Here is a 19,952-nt window from a genome sequence, read left to right as displayed (position 1 = left end):
ATAGCACGTTGATCCTGTCATTTTTTGCAACCACATCTTCTCTATATAATTGCACAAGGTATTACTTACCTTCCTTCTCCTCGAGTTGCCTCTTGGCATGGCCGAGCTCGTTTTCGGACCGCGCGAGGTTTTGCTTCAGCGTATCCACCTCCGCAGTCAGTGCGGCAGAGGCCAGTAGCGAAGCCTGCATATGCATATTGACTTGATTATGTTAGACTCTTGCGAATGTTATTAGATCCTCTATTCGGCTTTTCTTTCCGAACGCCGAACAGAGCATCAGGGGCTACTGTCTATGCGGTAATATTTTTACATATTCTTTACCTACCTCAAAGCCTGTTAGAAGGCTGGCACAGGCTTCAGTCAATCCGCTCTTGGCGGACTGAACCTTCTGGATCACCGCACTCATAAGAGTGCGGTGCTCCTCGTCGATGGAGGCACCGTTAAGCGTCTCCAGCAAATTGTCCGGTGCCTCCGGTTGGACGGAGGTCACCAGCTCGGTAGGCTCGCTCCTCTTGGAAGGAGGCCGCCTACTGGAGTCCGGAACCATTGAAGGTTCGGGCGCGGTGTCCGGCTCAAGGCCGGACTTGGAGCCCTTGGGGGTTTTATCCCCTTTGCACCTGGAGTCCGGGAGGTCGCCTTGCGGCGCCTCCAGGACCACCTCCTCCTGGCATGGAACCTGTTGGGACAGCACCTTGGCGTCGTCCGTAGGGTGGGGGAGGTAGCCGTCGGAAGCGAGTTCACATCCGACGAATCCAGGGAACCGCTCGACGACACGTCGAGCCGGTCTTTGGGTGGACTGCATAAACATGTTCGACATAAGGAAAAGCTATGCAATGGAAGAATACTATGAATCACTCTAGTATCCGGACACTTACGATATCGCCAGGGGCTTGGCCCCGTGTGGCCACTCCTCTTCGCCGTCGTCGGCGTTGGTGGAGCCGTCCAGTTGGGGCGGCCTTCCTTTTCTTCTCTCCCTCTGCTGGAGGGGGAGAGGTCTCTTCTTCCTCCTCCTCGTCTTCACGGGAGGAGTGCGTCTTGGAGTCGTCGGATGATGAATCTGACACCCCCAGGCGCCGGGCACTCTTCCGAGTCCCCGTGGCCTCCTTCTTGGCCTTCTTCTCCGGCACCACATAGGGTGCCGAAACCAGCAGCTTCGCCAAGCGAGCGTCCGCTGGGCCTTCGGGCAAAGGAGCCGGACAGTTGATCTATGCGGACGTCTCCTGCCAATCCTGTCAAAGGTAAGGGAGCTTAGATCCCGCATGGAGTCAGACTATGAAAAACTAATACTCTGTAAAAGGTTAAAACAACTTACTGCATGAGCGCGACGCTGCGTGCTGAATCTGCGATCCTTGGTAGCGGATGCGGGGGCCTCGGCGCCCTTGAAAAGCACCTTCCAGGCATCTTCGTACGTTGTGTCGAAGAGCCTGCTTAGAGTTCGGTGCTGCGCCGGGTCGAACTCCCACAGGTTGAAAGCCCATTGTTGACACGGGAGGATCCGGCGGATGAGCATAACCTGGACTACGTTGACAAGTTTGAGCTTCTTGTCCACCAGGGTTTGGACGCATGTTTGGAGTCCGGTCAGCTCTCCTTCTTTACCCCACGATAGGCCCGTCTCTTTCCAGGAGGTGAGCCGCGTAGGGGGTCCGGATTGGAACTCGGGGGCTGCGACCCATTCAGGGTCGCGCGGCTCGGTGATGTAAAACCACCCCGATTGCCACCCCTTTAGGGACTCCACGAAGGAGCCCTCGGGCCATAGGACGTTGGGCATCTTGCCCACCATGGCGCCTCCGCACTTCGCCTGAGTGCCGCGCACCACCTTTGGCTTGACACTGAAAGTCTTGAGCCATAGGCCGAAATGGGAGCGGATGCAGAAGAAAGCCTCGCACACGACGATAAACGCCGAGATATTGAGGACAAACTTCGGGGCCAGATCGTGGAAATCCAGGCCATAGTAGAACATGAGCCCCTGGACAAATGGGTGGAGAGGGAAGCCCAGTCCGCGGAGGAAATGGTGGAGGAACACCACCCTCTCATGGGGCCTAGGGGTGGGGATGAGTTGCCCCTCTTCGGGAAGCCGGTGCGCAATGTCGTTAGACAAGTATCCGGCCTTCCTCGGTTTTTTATGTGTCCCTTTGTGACGGAGGAGACCATCCACTTGCCTCCCGCTCTGGACATGGCTGGAGAAGGTTGAGGTGGGGTGTGCGGACTTGGGCGCTGGAGCTCGAGTGCGCGGAAATGGATAGGCAAAGGAGGAAGAAGGCGTGGATGAAAAGGTGGATCCTTATCCCCTTACATGGGCGGACGCGACTATGCGCCCCCATCAGCCTGGTAAAACTCGCTTATCTCCCAAGTGCCGTAGTCAATGGCGCGGTTGGGTTACCCACACCCGTATTGATGAGAATCCTGGAATAAGGGGACACGATCTCTGCTTTAACAAGATGTGCCAAGGAAACCGCCTCGCTAAACGCGCTAAGGTGGGACAGTAAAACGATTCGAATAAAGACTTGGCCATAGTGTGACGTCACGCTACGGAATACGTCAGCAGATTAGATTTGTGTAAATATTATTCTCTCTATGGCAATATGTGGAAACTTATTTTGCAGAGCCGGACACTACCTTTCTGTTCAAAATCTTCTATGAAGTACTTGGAGGAGGAACCCGCCTTGCAATGCCGAAGACAATCTACGCGCCGGACTCATCGTCATTGAAGCCTGGTTCAGGGGCTACTGAGGGAGTCCTGGATTAGGGGGTGTCCGGATGGCCGGACTATACCTTCGACCGGACTCCTGGACTATGAAGATACAAGATTGAAGACTTCGTCCTGTGTCCGGAAGGGACTTTCCTTGGTGTGGAAGGCAAGCTTGGCGATACGGATATGTAGATCTCCTACCATTGTAACCGACTTTGTGAAACCCTATCCCTCCCCTGTGTCTATATAAACCGAAGAGTTTTAGTCCGTAGGACGAACAACAATCATACCATAGGCTAGCTTTTAGGGTTTAGCCTCTCTGCTCTCGTGGTAGATCTACTCTTGTACTACCCATATAATCAATATTAATCAAGTAGGACATAGGGTTTTACCTCCATCAAGAGGGCCCGAACCTGGGTAAAACATCATGTCCCCTGCCTCCTGTTACCATCCGGACTAGACGCACAGTTCGGGACCCCCTACCCGAGATCCGCCGGTTTTGACACCGACACCGACCGAATATTCCCTTAAGAATGCTAGCTTTCGGCTTCTCCTAGTCCGAGGAACACATCTGGCTGACCCGGCAGTAACAATCGCAGAGGTGCTCCCCTTATGCCCTAGCCGAATTAACGGGAACGTAGGGCATAAATACAAGAGCCAGGCAACCCAGCTTGGCTAAAACTTAAGTCATATCGATGCATATAATGGCGAAGAAAAGGTACGTGTGGAAAAGTAACACATGTGCGTGGGGCAAAGCGCCCGGAACATAGTTATATTAAGCTTTTGTATAAGAAGCCCCCAGGTATAATGAGCACGCCTAGCGTGTCAAGATTGTGTAGTCAAGACACATTTTAACCTTTGAAGGTCGTGAAGAAAAAGGGAAGAAAGAAAGAAAAGACAGATAACAGATATATAAAAAATTGACGGAGGTAAGGAGACGAACACAGAGTCCGGCGCTAGGCGTAGAACATTTGGAGTTTGGCTGTGTTCCATGGGTTTGGCTCGAGTCGATTGTCCGATGCATCCCGCAGACAGTATGCTCCACCGGTCAGAACTTTGTCGATGACGAAGGGACTTTCCCATTTGGGCTTGAGCTTGTCCTTTTTCTTCTCTGGTAGGCATAGAACGAGTTCGCCAACGTTATAAGTTTTGGCCCGTACTTCTCTGCTTTGATACCGCCGAGCCTGTTGCTGATAGAATGCAGAGAGGGCTTTTGCCACGTCATGCTCCTCCTCCAGGGCGTCCAAACTGTCCTGCCGATCAAGCTCAGCTTCTTTCTCTTCATTCATGCGCACTTGAGGTGAGTCATGAATGATGTCGTAGGGCAATACCGCCTCTGCGCCATACACCATAAAGAACGGTGTGTATCCGGTAGTGCGATTCGGCGTGGTCCACAGCCCCCATAGCACGGAGTCGAGCTCCTCCACCCAGTGCATATCTGATTCCTTCAAGGATCGCACTAATCTGGGTTTAATGCCACTCATGATAAGACCATTTGCTCGCTCGACTTGACCGTTAGTTTGCGGGTGATAGACAGAGGCATAATCGAGCTTAATGCCCATGTTGCTGCACCAAGTTTTTACATCGTCGGCTGTAAAGTTCGAGCCGTTATCGGTGATGATGCTGTGGGGGACGCCGTAACGGTGTACAACCCCGGATATGAAGTCTATCACTGGTCCGGACTCGGCCGTTTTAACTGGTTTGGCTTCTATCCATTTGGTGAATTTATCCACCATGACCAACAGGTATTTTTTCTTATGGCTTCCCCCTTTAAGGGGTCCGACCATATCAAGCCCCCAGACCGCAAAGGGCCAAGTAATGGGGATTGTTTGGATAGCGGTAGGTGGCATATGGCTTTGGTTTGCAAAAAGCTGGCAACCGACGCAACGTTGAACGAGGTCCTGTGCGTTTGCTCGGGCCGTCGGCCAGTAAAAACATGTACGGAAGGCCTTGCTTACAAGGGCCCGAGCTGCGGCGTGGTGGCCGCCAAGTCCAGCATGAATTTCTGCCAAAAGTTGCCATCCTTCCTATTCGGAGATGCACCTTTGAAGTACTCCGGTAGCGCTTTTCTTATGAAGCTCTCCCTCGTGGACCTTGTAGCTTTAGACCGACGCACAATGCAACGTGCCTTGTTTGGGTCATCAGGGAGTTCTTGCCTAGTTAGATAAGCCAAGAAGTGTTCTGTCCACGGGGCGATGACAGCCATAATCACGTGGGTTGAAGTGTTATTTCAGTGGCAGAGCCTCCGATTACGTCAGAATGTTCGGGGTCTGGTGTTGTGGCCAGATCCGACTGTTATTGCCCATCTCCCCATCCCACACCACGGATGGCTTAAACAGCCTTTCCAAGAAGATATTAGGTGGGACAGGGTCGCGCTTGGCACCGATGCGGGCGAGGATATCCGCCACTTGATTTTTTTTCTCGGACCACATGGTGGAATTCGAGGCCCTCGAACTGAGCTGACATTTTGAGGACGGCGTTGCGGTAAGCCGCCATATTTGGGTCCTTGGCGTCAAAGTCCCCATTTATTTGAGATATTGCGAGGTTTGAATCCCCCCGCACCTCTAGGCGTTGAATGCCCATGGAGACTGCCATCCGGATACCATGCAACAGGGCCTCATATTCTGCTGCATTGTTGGAATCTTTGTATAATATTTGGAGTACGTATTGGACTGTATCTCCGGTGGGGGATGTCAGGACGACGCCTGCCCCCAGACCCGCTAGCATTTTAGAGCCGTGAAAGTGCATGATCCAATTGGAGTACACGCCATACTCTTTAGGGAGTTTGGTTTCCGTCTATTCGGTGATGAAATCATCCAGAACTTGCAACTTAATGGCTCGTTGTGGTTTATATGTTATGTCAAACGGTAGGAGCTCGATAGCCCATTTAGCAATCCGGCCCGTGGCATCGCGGTTATTTATTATGTCGTTTAGTGGTACTTCAGAGGCCACCGTAATTGAACACTCTTGAAAGTAGTGTCGTAGTTTTTGGGATGCCATGAAGACCGCGTATGCTATCTTTTGGTAATGTGGGTACCGTGATTTGCATGGAGTGAGGACGGTGGATACGTAGTATACCGGCTTTTGAAGCAGGAACTTATGTCCGTCCGTCTCTCGTTCGACGACGAGCACTGCGCTTACAACTTGGTGTGTTGCCGCTATATATAACAACGTTGGTTCGCCGACATTTGGTGTGGCCAAGATTGGGTTGGTGGCCAATACGGCCTTTATTTCTTCCAATCCGGTCGTGGCCGCATCTGTCCACTCGAAGTGTTCGGTGCATCAAAGAAGGCGATAAAGAGGTAGTGCCTTTTCTCCTAATCGGGAGATAAAGCGGCTTAAGGCAGCCACACATCGAGTTAACTTCTGGATTTGCTTGAGGTCTATTGGGATAGCCAACTGTGACAAAGCTCGGATTTTAGCCGGATTTGCTTCGATTCCTCTATTGGAGACGATGAAGCCCAAGAGCTTTCCGGCGGGCACGCCGAAAACACATTTTTCCGGATTGAGCTTGATGTCATGTGTTCGAAGATTGTCGAGCGTTAGCCTCAAGTCGTCTATTAAGGATTCGTCGTGTCTTGTTTTAATGACCACATGGTCTACGTATGCCTCTACTGTTTTGCCGATTTGTGTTTCCAGGCATGTCTGAATTATGCGTTGATAGGTTGCAACGGCGTTTTTGAGCCCGAAAGGCATGGCGTTAAAACAGAAGGGGCTGTATGGAGTGATGAATGCCGTTGCAGCTTGAGCGGACTCCGCCATCTTAATTTGATGGTATCCGGACTATGCGTCGAGGAAGCACAATGAGTCGTGTCCTACGGTAGCATCGATAATTTGATCGATGCGAGGGAGGGGGAAGGGTTCCTTGGGGTAAGCCTTGTTAAGGTCCTTGAAATCGACACATAGGCGCCGGGATTTGTCCTTGTTTGATACCATCACCGGGTTTCCTAGCCAGTCCGGATGTTTTATTTCTCTAACGAATCCGGCCTCGAGTAGCTTGGCTAGCTCTTCTCCCATGGCTTGTCGCTTAGGCTCAGAGAAACGCCGAAGAGCCTGCTTGACCGGCTTGGACCCCTTTTGAATGTTAAGGCTATACTCGGCCAGCCTGCATGGGATTCCTGGCATGTCTGAAGGATGCCAGGCGAAGATGTCCCAATTCTCGCGCAAGAACTCCCGCAGTGCGGCGTCTATTGTGGGGTTCAGCTGTGCCTCGATGGATGCTGTTTTTGTAGGGTCCGTCGGGTGGACCTGGAATTTGACTATTTTTCCGCTGGTTTAAAAGAGGTGGACTTGGGTCTTTTTTCGAGTATCATGTCGTCCCTGTCCACCGTGGAGCGCAGTGCAGCTAGTTCTTCGGCCGCAAGGGCTTCAGATAATGCCTCAAGGGCTAGTGCGGCGGTTTTATTTTCGGTGCGAAGTGCTATGTCCGGATCACTAGCCAGAGTGATGATTCCATTGGGCCCGGGCATTTTGAGCTTCATGTACCCATAATGGGGTATAGCTTGGAAGATCGTGAATGCCTCCTGCCCTAAAAGAGCGTGGTATCCGCTACTGAACGGGGCCACTTGGAATGTGATTTCTTTGGACCTATAATTCTCCAGCGTGCCGAATACCACATCTAGTGTGATTTTTCCCGCACATCGTGCTTCCCGACTAGGGATGATTCCTCTAAAGGTCGTGCTGCTTTGCTCAAAGCGGCTCTTGTCTATTTTCATTTTGCTAAGAGTTTCCTCGTAGATGAAGTTCAATCTGCTGCCGCCATCCATGAGCACTTTAGTAAGCCGGAAGCCAGCCACAATTGGACTAAGGACCAAAGCGGCTGGTACTCGGGCTGTTCGGAATTGAGGTTCATCACTGGCATTGAAGGTTATGGCCGTGTCGTTGCAACGTGGCAGACTTCGACAAGGCTGCGGAGTGTTCGCTTGCGCCTATTATTTGAGGCAAGGTCTCGAAGACTGTCAATATTGTATTGTTATTTTCCACCGGATGGTGCTCTGTTGTATTGTTGATGAGGATATCCTCGCCGCTCTTGGCCACCTGCCAGAGTATCCAACATGCTCTAAGGCTGTGTGTTGGCATGGTATCCGATGTACTGTGAATTTTGCATGGCCCATTGAGCCATCCTTCCAATACAGTTTTATGCCCTGTAGTGGGCTTTTGCTTCTTTGTAATTAGATCGGGTGACTTACGAGAGTACACCCTTTTAGTTCGAACAGGGGGTTTAGTGAGAGCCAGAGGGTCCCATAATTTTGTTTGGGTTTTCCAGACGCTTTCCATCGCATAGTACTTCCGTACTATGGCCGCCAAGTCAGCAAAGTGTACTATGTCACGGTGACTTATGGCGTTGAGGATTCCCTTGTCCGTGCAATTTTTGCAAAAGAATGAAATTGCGTCTTCCTCGCGATAGTCCTTGACCTTGCTCATTACAAGGAGGAATCTGGCCCAATAGTGATGTACTGTCTCTAGGGGCTCTTGTCTAATGTGGGAAAGATCACTTGAGTCTTGGTGGGTGGGCAGATTTAGGTCCGAACCCTGACCCTATCTGAGACCTAAGGGCGGAGGAGTATCCGAGCTTGGCAGTTCGGTCTTCGGGATGTTGCCCAGTAGTTCCGGCCTGCTGTCTGATTCTAGGTTCGAAGCTTGGGCCATGTCCTCCTGTGGACGGGTATCCGGCTCGGAGAGCTCGAGAATACAGACATAGTTTGTCCTCAAAATAGAGGAAGAATTGCAGCATTGCTCCTCCACCACCGCTATCTGGTGGGTGACCGGCAGAGAGTTAATCTCCCTTTGGTCGGGTTTAAGCCCGATCCGATCATAGTCTGTTGCGACTCCCAGGGCGGCGATGCGACCCAAGATCTCGTTCAAGGAAGAGAGCTCTATTGGATCCATCTGCTCAGCGAATCCTGAGCTGACGTGGAGGCTGTTTTTGATGACCTCAGAAGTCATCGTCGACGCGATAGCCGAACGGGCGGTCATGACGAAGCCGCCCAACCAAAGAGTTTGGCCTACAGCCAGGGCTCCCCCCCGAGGTAATGTTGTCCTTGACAACAAGACGAGCCATCAAGCCTTATCGTGGCGGCACGGTGGAACTCTCAATGAAACCACCAATGTTGGTGTCAAAACCGGCGGATCTCGGGTAGGGGGTCCCGAACTGTGCGTCTAAGGTGGATGGTAACAGGAGGCGGGGACACAATGTTTACCCAGGTTCGGGCCCTCTCGATGGAGGTAATACCCTACTTCCTGCTTGATTGATCTTGATGATATGAGTATTACAAGAGTTGATCTACCACGAGATCGTAGAGGCTAAACCCTAGAAGCTAGCCTATGATTATGATTGTTGTCGTCCTATGGACTAAACCCTCCGGTTTATATAGACACCAGAGGGGGCTAGGGTTACACGGAGTCGGTTACAAGGGAGGAGATATACATATCCGAATCACCAAGCTTGCCTTCCACACCAAGGAGAGTCCCACCCGGACACGGGACGAAGTCTTCAATCTTGTATCTTCATAGTCCAACAGTCCGGCCAAAGGATATAGTCCGGCTGTCCGGGGACCCCCTAATCCAGAACTCCCTCAGTCATCAAGACTCTTTTCTGGCGCTGTTGTTGGGGAGTGAAGCACCTTTGGTAGGTGGAATTTGGTAAGGAAAGATTTATATAGTGTGCTGAAATTTACTGTCACTTGTTAATATGGAACATAATCCTTTGTGGGGCTTGTTCGGGGTACCTTCACCCCGACCAGTAGAGCAAAGAGTTGCTCCTTAACCTACCTAACCTGCTGAAAATGTTTACTTTGAAATCCCTTTGGGTATGATAGAGAAACTGCTAGCTAATCCTTTCACAGGTGATGGAACATTACATCCCAATTTGCACCTATTCTATGTGGATGAAGTTTGTAGATTATTTAAGCTTGCAGGTATGCCCGAGGATGTTATCAAGAAGGAGGTCTTCCCTTTATCTTTGAAGGGATAGGCATTGACATTGTTTAGGCTATGTGATGATATGGGATCATGGAACTACAACTGATTGAAATTGGAATTTCATCAGAAGTTTTATCATATGCATCTTGTTCATCGTGATCGTAATTATATATGCAATTTTTGGCCTCGCAAAGGAGAAAGCATCACTCAAGCTTGTGGGAGGCTTAAGTCAATGTTATACTCATGCCCCAACCATGATCTATCAAAAGAAATGATTATTCAAAAAATTTATGCTCGGTTTTCTCTCAGTAATCGCTCCATGCTCGATACTTCTTGTATTGGATCTTTTATGATGAAGACTATTGAATTCAAATGGGATTTATTGGAGAGAATTAAACGCAAATCTAAAGATTGGGATCTCAACGAAGGTAAGGAGTCGGGTATAACACCTAAGTTTGATTGTATTAAATCTTTTATGGATACCAATGCTTTTCGTGAATTTAGCACTAAATATGGACTTGACTCTGAGATAGTAGCTTCTTTCTGTGAATCCTTTGCTACTCATGTTGATCTCCCTAAGGAGAAGTGGTTTAAATATAATCCTCCCATTGAATTAAAAGTAGTTGCACCTATTAAAGTTGAAGAAAAGACTATCACTTATAATGATCTTGTTATTCCTACTACTTATATTGGGAAACCACCTTTCGCTGTTAGAATAAAGGATCATGCTAAAGCTTCAACTGTGGTTAACAAAAGTAATATTAAGACACCCAAACCCCCTGAGCAAATTAAAGTTGAACCTAGTGTTGCTATGGTTAAAGATCTCTTGGCCGATAATATTGATGGGCATGTTATTTACTTCTGTGATGAAGCTGCTAGAATTGCTAGACCCGATACTAAAAATAAACATAGACCTGTTGTAGGCATGCCTGTTATTTCTGTTAAAATAGGAGATCATTTCTATCATGGCTTATGTGATATGGGTGCTAGTGCAATACCTCATTCCTTATACAAAGAAATTATGCATGATATTGCACCTGCTGAGATAGAAGAGATTGATGTTACAATTAAGCTTGCCAATAGATATACAATTTCACCAGTTGGGATTGTTAGAGATGTTGAAGTCTTGTGTGGGAAAGTTAAATACCCTGCTGGTTTTCTTGTTCTTGGTTCCCCACAAGATAACTTTTGTCCCATTATATTTGCTAGATCCTTCTTGAATACTATTAATGCTAAGATAGACTGCAATAAAGATATTGTTTCTGTTGGTTTAGGGGATATGTCTCATGAATTTAATTTTGCTAAATTTCGTAGACAACCCCATGATAAAGAATTTCCTAGTAAATATGAAATTATTGGTCTTACTTCTATTGCCGTGCCTCCTAGTGATCCTTTAGAACAATATTTGCTAGACCATGAAAATGATATGTTTATGAATGAAAGAAGGGGAATAGATGAAGTATTCTTTAAACAGGGACCTATTTTGAAGCACAACTTGCCTATTAAAATCCTAGGGGATCCTCCTCCACCCAAGGGTGATCCCGTGTTTGAGCTTAAACCATTACCTGATACTCTTAAATATGCTTATCTAGATGAGAAAGAGATATATCCTGTTATTATTAGTGCTAACCTTTCAGAGCCTGTAGAAAAGAAATTATTGAAAACTCTAAAGAAACACAGTGCTGCTATTTGTTATTGCATTAGTCCCACTCTATGCCAGCACAAAATAAAATTGGAAAAAGACGCTAAACCGGTTGTTGATCACCAACGACGGTTAAATTCTAAGATGAAAGAAGTGGCAAGAAAAGAAATACTAAAGCTTCTGGAGGCAGGTATAATTTATCTCGTTGCTGATAGTCAGTGGGTAAGTCCTATCCATTGTGTCCCTAAGAAGGGAGGTATTACTGTAGTTCCTAATGATAAAGATGAATTGATCCCACAAGGAATTCTTACAGGTTATAGAACGGTAATTGATTTCTGCAAATTAAATAAATCTACTAAAAAGGATCATTACCCTTTACCTTTTATTGATCAAATGCTAGAAAGATTATCCAAACATACACATTTTTGCTTTCTAGATGGTTATTCTGGTTTCTCTCAAATACCTGTGTCAAAAGAGGATCAAGAAAAGGCAACTTTTACTTGCCCTTTTGGTACCTTTTCTTATAGACGTATGCCTTTTGGTTTATGCAATGCACCTGCTACCTTTCAAAGATGTATGACGGCTATATTCTCTGACTTTTGTGAAAATATTGTTGAGGTTTTCATGGATGATTTCTCCGTTTATGGAACTTCTTTTGATGATTGCTTAAGCAACCTTGATCGAGTTTTGCAGAGATGTGAAGAAACTAATCTGGTCCTGAATTGGCAGAAGTGCCACTTTATGTTTAATGAAGGTATTGTCTTGGGGCATAAAATTTCTGAAAGAGGTATTGAAGTTGATAAAGCTAAGGTTGATGCTATTGAAAAGATGTCGTCTCCTAAGGACATTAAAGGTATAAGAAGTTTCCTTGGTCATGCCGGTTTTTATAGGAGGTTCATTAAGGACTTTTCTAAAATTTCTCGGCCTCTAATTAATCTCTTACAAAAATATGTTCCTTTTGTATTTGATGATGATTGTGTAGAAGCATTTGAAATGCTTAAGAAAGCTTTGATTTCTGCACCTATTGTTCAGCCTCCTAATTGGAATTTACCATTTGAAATTATGTGTGATGCTAGTGATTATGCTGTAGGGGCTGTTCTAGGACAAAGAGTTGATAAGAAATTAAATGTTATTCAATATGCTAGTAAAACTCTAGACAGTGCCCAGAGAAACTATGCTACTACTGAAAAAGAATTTTTAGCAGTTGCATTTGCTTGTGATAAGTCCAGACCTTATATTATTGATTCTAAAGTAACTGTTCACACTGATCATGTTGCTATTAAATATCTTATGGAAAAGAAAGATGCTAAACCTAGACTTATTAGATGGGTTCTCTTGCTTCTAGAATTCGATCTGCATATTATTGATACAAAGGGAGCTGAGAACCCCATTGCAGACAACTTGTCTAGGTTAGAGAATGTTCTTGATGACCCACTACCTATTGATGATAGCTTTCTTGATGAACAATTAGCTGTCATAAATGCTTCTCGTACTGCTCCATGGTATGCTACTTATGCTAATTATATTGTTGCTAAGTTTATACCACCTAGTTTCACATACTAGCAAAATAAAAAGTTCTTCTATGATTTAAGACATTACTTCTGGGATGATCCACATCTTTATAAAGAAGGAGTAGATGGTGTTATTAGACGTTGTGTACCTGAGCATGAACAGGAACAGATCCTACGCAAGTGTCACTCCGAGGCTTATGGAGAACACCATGCTGGAGACAGAACTGCACACAAGGTATTGCAATCCGGTTTTTATTGGCCTACTCTCTTCAAGGATGCCCGTAAATTTGTTTTGTCTTGTGATGAATGTCAAAGAATTGGTAATATTAGTATACGTCAAGAAATGCCTATGAATTATTCACTTATTATTGAACCATTTGATGTTTGGGGCTTTGATAATATGGGACCATTTCCTTCCTCTAATGGGTATACTCATATTTTAGTTGCTGATGATTACGTTACTAAGTGGGTAGAAGCTACTCCAACTAGTAGTGCTGATCATAACACCTCTATTAAGATGCCTAAGAAGTTATTTTTCCGAGGTTTGGAGTCCCTAGATATTTAATGACTGATGGTGGTTCACATTTTATTCATGGTGCCTTTCGTAAAGTTCTTGCTAAGTATGATGTTAATCATAGAATTGCATCTCCATATCATCCACTGTCTAGTGGTCAAGTAGAACTGAGCAATAGAGAGCTTAAATTAATTTTGCAGAAGACTGTCAATAGATCTAGAAAGAATTGGTCCAAGAAACTTGATGATGCATTATGGGCTTATAGAACTACATATAAAAATCCTATGGGTATGTCTCCGTATAAAATGGTTTATGGAAAGGCATGTCACTTACCTCTTGAACTAGAACATAAGGCATATTGGGCTATTAAAGAGCTCAACTATGACTTCAAACTTGCCGGTGAGAAGAGGCTTTTGGACATTAGCTCACTTGATGAATGGAGATCCTAGGCCTATGAGAATGCCAAACTGTTTAAAGAAAAAGTTAAAAGATGGCATAATAAAAGGATACAAAAGCATGAGTTTAATGTAGGTGATTATGTATTGCTATACAACTCTTGTTTAAGATTTTTTGTAGGAAAACTCCTCTCTAAATGGGAAGGTCCTTACATCATCAAGGAGGTCTATCGTTCCGGTGCCATAAAAATCAACAACTTCGAAGGCACAAATCTGAGGGTGGCGAACGGTCAAAGAATCAAACATTATATCTCAGGTAATCCCATAAATGTTAAAACTAATGTTATTGAAATCGTAACCCCGGAGGAATACATAAGGGACACTTTCAACTCCGAAAATGAATAGGTACGTGGTACGGTAAGTAAACCGACTCCAAAACAGTTCTAATGGCAATTTTTCTCCGTTTTGGAATATTTAAGAAAATAGGAAAATAAGAAGTAGTCCGGAAAGGACACGAGGGTGGAGGGTGCGCCCTACCCCCTGGGCGCCCCCCTGCCTCATGGGCACCTCGTGTGCCCTTCGGACACCGTTTTCTTGCACGATACTTCTTTTGGTCGGTAAAAATTTATTATATAATCTCTCGAAGGTTTTGACCACCGTATCACGTAAATATCCTCTGTATTTGTTTTGAGCTATTTTTCTGACAGATCTAGATCGCCATGGCTTCTTCAAGTGCCCCCAAGGACAAGTTCTTCGAGAAGGTCATCAACCCCTACCTTGCGGAGGTGCTGCAACACCCTCAAACCATTGCGATGCGTGAGGGGTTGCTGCACATCCGTGATGTGGAGGGACCAAGGAGGACCGGACGCATGGAGACAAGACTCGAAGCAATGGAGCAACAAGTCTTCAAGTTCCAGGATATGGTGGAGCGTGGACTCGACTCCAATAACATAATGATCGCGGAGTTCACCAACAACCACAAGCTGGATGACAAGAACATTGGGGAGGCCATCGTCAAGCTTCACGAGAAAATTGAGCGCCTCCAAGCCTAGATCTATGACCTGCAAAACCAAAACTGTGAGTATGAATATAGATTCAAGAGGATGAATTTGGCTGCAGATTTGAGGATCCCGGAGACTCGATCATCCTTCTATGATGGTGAGACTATGCCTTGGAAGATGGACGACAAGCCTACATCATCAGCAACTCCATCAACACCACCTCCAAGGAAGGATACATAAACACATGGGTATGGGCACTCCCCTTGGCAACTACCAAGCTTGGGGAAGTGCCCCGGTATCGTATCACCATCACTTTTATCTTTACCGTTTTTCTTAGTTCGATCCTTTTGGTTATATCTTGATCTAGTAGAATAAAGTTTTAGTATGATCTAGTTTTGAGTTTTGCTTTATGATCCTTCTATGTAATCAAGTCCGTGAGCTATATATAATAAAGATTAGTGTTGAGTCAAGGGATTGATTATCTTACTATGATCTTGAGGGAATAAAATAAAAGAAAAAGAATAAAAAGAAATAAAGGGATCATGTGGATCTTATGGAGAGTAATGACTTCACATATAGAGAGTATGATGAATAAAAGTTGTTGAGAGTTGACAAACATAGTTTTGGTCATCGTTGCAATTAATAGGAGGTAATAAAGAAAGAGAGGTTTTCACATATAAATATACTATCTTGGACATCTTTTATGATTGTGAGCACTCATTAAAATATGACATGATAAAGAGTTAATGTTGGACAAGGAAGACAGCATAATGGGTTATGTTTTCTTGCATCTGAGATAAATTATATTGTCATGGATCATCCAGCATGTTGAGCTTGCCTTTCCCTCTCTTGCTAGCCAATTTCTTTGCACCAAGTAGAGATACTACTTGTGCTTCCAAATATCGTTAAACCCAGTTTTGCCATGAGAGTCCACCATATCTACCTATGGATTGAGTAAGATACTTCAAGTAAGTTGTCATCGTTGCAAGCAATAAAAATTTCTCTCTAAATATGTATGATTTATTAGTGTGGAGAAAATAAGCTTTATACGATCTTGTGATGTGGAAGAAATAAAAGCGACAGACTGCATAATAAAGGTCCATATCACAAGTGGCAATATAAAGTGACGTTCTTTTGCATTAAGATTTTGTGCATCCAACCATAAAAGCACATGACAACCTCTGCTTCCCTCTGCGAAGGGCCTATCTTTTATTCTTGTCTTATACTTCATGCAAGAGTCACGGTGATCTTCGCCTTTCCTTTTTACATTTTATCCTTTGGAAAGCACAATGTGTTGGAAAGATCCTGATATATATAGCTAATTGAATGTGAGTTTTCATGAACTAATATTGTTGACTTTACCCTTGAGGTAAAAGGTTGGGAGGCAAAACTATAAGCCCCTATCTTTCTCTGTGTCCGACTAAAACTTCATACCCATAAATATCGCATGAGTGTTAGCAACTGTGAAAGACTAAATGATGGTTGAGTATGTGGACTTGCTGAAAAGCTCTTATATTGACTCTTTCCTATGTTATGATAAATTGCAATTGCTTCAATGACTGAGATTATAGTTTGTTAGTTTTCAATGAAGTTTCTGATCCATACTTGAGTATGTGAATGAATTGTTACTTTAGCATAAGAGATCATATGACAATATATATATATATATACCCGCTGTTCTAAGAATGATCATGATGCCCTCATGTCCGTATTTTATTTTATACACACCTCTATCTCTAAACATGTGGACATATTTTTTGATTTCGGCTTTCGCTTGAGGACAAGCGAGGTCTAAGCTTGGGGGAGTTGATACGTCCATTTTGCATCATGCTTTTATATTGATATTTATTGCATTATGGGCTGTTATTACACATTATGTCACAATACTTATGCCTATTCTATCTTAATTTACAAGGTTTACATGAAGAGGGAGAATGCCGACAGCTGGAATTCTGGGTTGGAAAATGAGCAAATATTAGAGACCTATTCTGCACATCTCCAAAAGTCCTAAAACTCCACGGGAATTATTTTCCGAATATATAAAAAATATTGGGCGAAGAAAGTACCAGAGGGGGGCCACCCACCGTCCATGAGGGTGGGGGCGCACCCTACACCCCTGGGCGCGCCCCCTGCCCCGTGGGCCCCCTGGTGGCCCTCTGATGCCCACCTTTGGCTATATGGAGTCTTTCGTCCAGGAAAAAATCATAAGCAAGCTTTGGGGACGAAACTCCGCCGCCACGAGGCGGAACCAATCTAGGGCTCCGGCGGAGCTGTTCTGCCGGGGAAACCTCCCTCTGGGAGGGGGAAATCGTCACCATTGTCATCGCCAATGATCCTCTCATCGAGAGGGGGTCAATATCCATCAACATCTTCACCAGCATCATCTCATCTCAAACCCTAGTTCATCTCTTGTATCCAATCATTGTATCCAAACCTCAGATTGGTACCTGTGGGTTGCTAGTAGTGTTGATTACTCCTTGTAGTTGATGCTAGTTGGTTTACTTGGTGGAAGGTCATATGTTCAGATCCATTATGCATATTAATACCCCTCTGATTATGAACATGAATATGCTTTGTGAGTAGTTACGTTTGTTCCTGAGGACATGGGAGAAGTCTTGCTATAAGTAGTCATGTGAATTTGGTATTCGTTCGATATTTTGATGAGATGTATGTTGTCTTTCCTCTAGTGGTGTCATGTGAACGTCGACTACATGACACTTCACCATTGTTTGGGCCTAGAGGAAGGCATTGGGAGGTAATAAGTAGATGATGGGTTGCTAGAGTGACAGAAGCTTAAACCCTAGTTTATGCGTTGCTTTACAAGGGGCTGATTTGGATCCATATGTTTCATGTTATGGTTAGGATACCTTAATACTTTTGTTGTAGTTGCGGATGCTTGCAATAGGGGTTAATCATAAGTGGGATGCTTGTCCAAGGAAGGACAGTACCCAAGCACCGGTCCACCCACATATCAAATTATCAAAGTACCGAACGCGAATCATATGAACGTGATGAAAACTAGCTTGACGGTAATTCCCATGTGTCCTCGGGAGCGCTTTCCTTTATATAAGAGTTTGTCCAGGCCTGTGTCGGTGTTTTGGGAACGGGGGTCCCCAGACTTGCCTGCCTGCGGCCTGTGGCGTGGCTCAAAGGGGGGCCCAACGTGGCCCATCTTCACCAACACAAACCCAAGACCCTCGCGAGGGGCCAAGCCTCGCGGGGCGGACGACGCGGAGCTTCCTCAGGCATGGCCTCATCAGGCTGGCTCACGAGGAGGCGGAGAGACCAAGGCGGGGTACCTCACGAGGTGCCCGTGTCGCAAGCCATGACGACCAAGGGAGCCAGGCAGGTGCCAGCCCGCGCAGTGTCCTCCTTTCCTCTTTGGTGCAAAGGGGGCAAGCGCAGCCGCGGAGTACCGAGGCATTAGGCAAAGGTTGCCATTTCGGTGCAACAAGACCAAGACCAGGAGGACTGCAAGACGGAGGTCATCGTGGAGCCCAAGACGGCTTCATCACCAGAGCTTTGTGCAGGCGAAGACTACCTTTGTCAGGATAGCTAGTACTAGTTGTCCCCTTTCAAATTAGCCCGCCATTGTTGGCTACCTTCCCGCTCGATAATTGGGAAGAGGACCGGGGCCTCTATAAATAGGACCAGCCACCCGCAAGAGGAGAAAAAGAAAGAGAGAGGAAGAACCCATCGATCGATCAATCGAAGGATCAAGGGATCAGAGAGAGAGAGAGAGAAGGGTGACTAAACTCCTCCCAGCAGTTCATCCCCTCAGCCAAGAACAGACCCTCGCGAGGCTGTTCTTCCTTGTATTGTTCATCATCATCAGCCCAAGAGGCAATCCACCACACCACACACTGGAGTAGGGTATTACACCACAACGGTGGCCCGAACCACTGTAAACCTTGTGTCCCTCGTGTTATTCTTTCCATAGCTTAGACCTTAGCGAGGCGGAGGGGTGAAGGTAGGTAGGACGCGAAATCTCCGCGCACACCCCAGTGTTCGAACCTCAAGGGTCTGCCGGAACCCGAAGTCTGACATTTGGCGCGCCAGGTAGGGGTGCACCGGGATTCGTCTTCCACCACCCCGTTCTCCTCCGACCATCACGCCCATGTCTGACGCTTGTCGGGCCCGCGCCGAGCGCCGGGCCGCTCTCGCTTCCCGCGTCGCCCAGACGGCCCCTGTCGGCGGGCGTCCTCGCCGTTCCCTGTCACCTGCCGTCAACGCCGCCATCGGCCCGGCGGGGGAAGAGCAGCAAGCATCGTCTCAGCATCCGTCCGTGCAGCAAGACGGCCGCACCGCAACTCCCTTGCTCACCCCAGCTGGTTCTTCGTCCCGTGCACTCCGCGCGCCCATGGAGGCTCGGGCTACACTCATCGCGGCAAACGAGCTCCTGCGCTACCATCCCGTCAACGACATCTATGAAGAAAGGCTCGACCGCGTCGCCGAGCTCATCTGCGCCGCAGGGGGCTCTCCTGCGCCGTCAGTTCCGCTGCACCGCACCCCGCCCCGCGCGGGCGATGAAGCTCCGGCGGCGCCCCGGCCGCCTTCTCCTCAGGAAGGCGCCATGGCTCCAAGGCGCGTGGCCCTTGGGCAGAACCCGCTCCGTTAGGTGCCAGCACGGCAAGAGCAGAGCTGTCAAGAAGTCCCTCACCCGCAAGAAGCTGCCCGGGCGCTCCCTGCTCCAGCACGTCACGACCATGCTCCTGCTCCCGTGCGTCAAGACCCCCCGCTGCTCCCAGCTGCAGCGCGTGGGGACATGCAAGACCAAGCTCCCCATCACCCAAGGCCTCCCGTGGCCACAGCATGCTGCCGCGCCTTCACCGCCGAGCTACGCAGCGTCGCGTGGCCTGGCAAGTTCAAGCCAGACCTGCCTCCTCGCTATGACGACACGGCTGACCCTTCGGAGTTCCTCCAGCTCTACGAGCTGGGCATCGAAGCTGCCAACGGAGACGAGAAGGTCATGGCAAACTGGTTCCCCATGGTGCTCAAGGACGGGGCCCGCACCTGGCTCCTGAACCTGGCTCCAGGCACAATCTCCTCATGGGACGAGATGCGCACCCGCTTCATCGCCAACTTCCAAGGCACTCGCGACCGGCCACCCGCCGTGAGGGACATGCGCCGCATCAAGCAACAGCCCGGGGAGACCTAGCAGAAGTACATCCAGCGCTTCAACAACGCATGCCTCAAGATTCCCAAGGTGATTGAGGAGGCCATCATCTCAGCCTTCTCCGACGGTGTGCGCGATGTCAAGATGAAGGAGGAGCTGGCGA

This window comes from Triticum dicoccoides, chromosome 6A (genome assembly GCF_002162155.2).
Source record: "Triticum dicoccoides isolate Atlit2015 ecotype Zavitan chromosome 6A, WEW_v2.0, whole genome shotgun sequence".
Lineage (NCBI taxonomy): Eukaryota > Viridiplantae > Streptophyta > Magnoliopsida > Poales > Poaceae > Triticum > Triticum dicoccoides.
Note: the sequence above shows the minus strand (reverse complement) of the source record.